This window comes from Calidris pugnax, unplaced genomic scaffold, assembly GCF_001431845.1.
Source record: "Calidris pugnax isolate Ruff unplaced genomic scaffold, ASM143184v1 scaffold425, whole genome shotgun sequence".
In the NCBI taxonomy this organism is placed as follows: Eukaryota; Metazoa; Chordata; class Aves; order Charadriiformes; family Scolopacidae; genus Calidris; species Calidris pugnax.
In genome coordinates this window covers 538,479-540,704 of record NW_015091137.1, presented here as the reverse complement: position 1 = coordinate 540,704, position 2,226 = coordinate 538,479, and the positions used below count along the sequence as shown (strand labels likewise).

Sequence of the window (2,226 nt, the reverse complement as noted above, 5' to 3'; positions counted from 1 at the left end):
CCGTGCTTTCCACTTGTGCCGAAGCCGTTTGAAGTTTCCCCCCCCCGAGCCCTCCCCGTTGTTTGTAAGAATCCCCAACCGAGCAAATAAACTGTGTGAACAACCAGCCTGGCGCCTCCGCCCTCTGCATGGGGACGGGGGGGCAGCACCCCGACCTCTGGCACCCCAGCACGGGCACTGGGCATGGACGGGTGGGAAGGGTCTGGGATGGGGATGGGGATGGGGATGCTGGGGATGAGGATGATGAATGGGGGTGGGAATGCTGGGGATAAGGAATAAATGCAGAATAAATCCCTTTGTTTCCTCCCTCCTGTGGCCAGTGGCCACCCGGGCAGGGGCACGGTGATTTCAACCCCTGCCTGTCCCCAGACCAACGGTGACACCGGGCAGGGGAGGTGTTCAGGTGCACTGTGCCGCGGCAGGTCCTCTGTGCCACCCTGCGCCCAGGGCACAGGTAAGGGCAGGGTGGGATGCCATCCCAGTGCCAGCCCCGGGGTGATGGACACGTGGCCGTGCCGGAGGAGCGGGGAGGAAGAGGAGGGTGGGAACCAGGATGCCGGGAGGGGAGGGATGCGGGTGTGATGCTGGCAGTCAAAGGCAGGTGAAGGGGATGTGGCAGCCGGGTTCCTGCTTGCCCCGAGGGGCAGCGCTGGGGTCAGGCCCCCCGGGTCCCGTCGCCAGGTGGCCGTGGGTCTCTGCCCACCCCTGGGCTGACGGGGGTCCTGCTCCTGCCTGGGCCGGGATGCCAGGGCTCGCTCCTGGGGCCGCGGGGGCCTGGTTCTTCCCGGTGCCAGCGCGGTGCCCGCCCGGTGAGCCACGCACACACCCTGCCGAGGCGTGGTGCGCTCCCGGCCATCGCCCGTGGACTTTGTCTCAGCCCTGAGGTAAAACAGGCTCCGCTCTCCTGCCCGGAAGTGCAGAGACACCTTGGCAGCCGTGACACAGCCACCGACCCCAGGCCAACCAGTGCCAGAGCCGGCAGCCCCCAGAGCAGCCGGGGCACCAAGAGGCCAGGCAGGGGGTAAGTGGGACCCCACAGCCGGGCAGAGTGGGACCCCGCAGGTGGGGTCTGACCCCATGGCCCTGCTCGGGCCGTCGCAGGTGGTAGGGAAGCCAGGAGGGGTTTTCCATCAGGATCGGGCTCCAGAGGGGAGTAGAGCTGTCGTGGTGGGGCAGAGGGGACGAGGACAGGGACCCCCTGCCCCAGATGCAGCGACGGGCTGAGTGTCCTGGCACAGCATCGCCCACTCGGCTGTGGCACCCCATGCCAGGAGGGAGGCCAGCTCTGGGCACTGGCAATGCCGGCGCCCAGCAGCCACAGGCACCGAGGGCATCACGGCCATCGTGCCACAGCCCTGCCCTCGGCCGGGGGTACAGGGTGCCCGAGGTTTCCCCACCAGGTGCAGGGTGTCCCCCCCCCAGGGCTGGTGGGGAGTGGGGGGCCGGGGAGGGCAGTGCTGGGCGGGCCCCCCCGGCTGCCGGGTGGCAGTGCCAGGAAGCCAGGGCTGCCATGGCACCCGCCCGGCACCGCCTGCGCAAACAGGGGTTATCGGGGCGGGGAGAGGCCCCGCGGGTAAACAGGGCAGCACGGGCTCCCGGCACCGCTGCTCCCACGTGTCCATTGGGAACCTCCGCGTGGTCCCCGGCCGGCACCACCGCCTCCCCCAGGGCTGGGGACCCTGCTCTGGGCTGCCCGGGGGGGGCTCATGGTGCTGAAGGACTCTGGTGGCAGCCTGGCTGTGCCCCCCCCGGGCTGCCCCCCTGCCCCAGCACTGCCTGTCCCCCGGGAGCAGCTCAGGCTCTTCCCAGGGTCGGCTGAGCCCATGTTTGTGTCCCTCCGTGGGGACAAATGGGAGGGGGACAGGCTGCCCTGGGGTCGGGGGGGAGCCCGACACCCCAGCTCCCTTCAGAGCCCCGGTGGTGTGGGGGGGGGGGAGCAGAGCATGGCTGGGGGCAGGAGTGCGGGTGGCTCGCTGTGTGGCACAGGGGTGTGTTGGGGCACTGGCCCACGGGTGTCTCGTCACACCGGTGTGCAGGCACGTGCTTTGGGCAGGGGGCCAGGGTCAGCCCCGCAGGGGTGGGAGCCAGCCCCGGGGGGGGTGATGGTGGCACGGGGGGGCCATTGAACGGCATCCAGCGCTGAGCCCGGCGCAGTTCTTGGAATTCCCTACGGGCTCAGGCTGAGCTTATCAGGGCCCTGCAGCCCCACCAGCCCCACGGCCCCCT

At 70.1% G+C, this 2,226-nt stretch overlaps 1 protein-coding gene across 1 annotated transcript in view; it reads left to right on the top strand.

Moving 5' to 3' along the window:
- Positions 1-916: 916 nt before the first annotated feature.
- The window catches only part of MISP (mitotic spindle positioning), a 7,736-nt gene continuing 6,426 nt past the window's right edge, over positions 917-2,226 (top strand). Inside the window, exon 1 of the mRNA XM_014958639.1 lies at positions 917-1,021. The gene's annotated coding sequence lies outside the window, so the exon portion shown is untranslated. The remainder of the gene's footprint in view (positions 1,022-2,226) is intronic.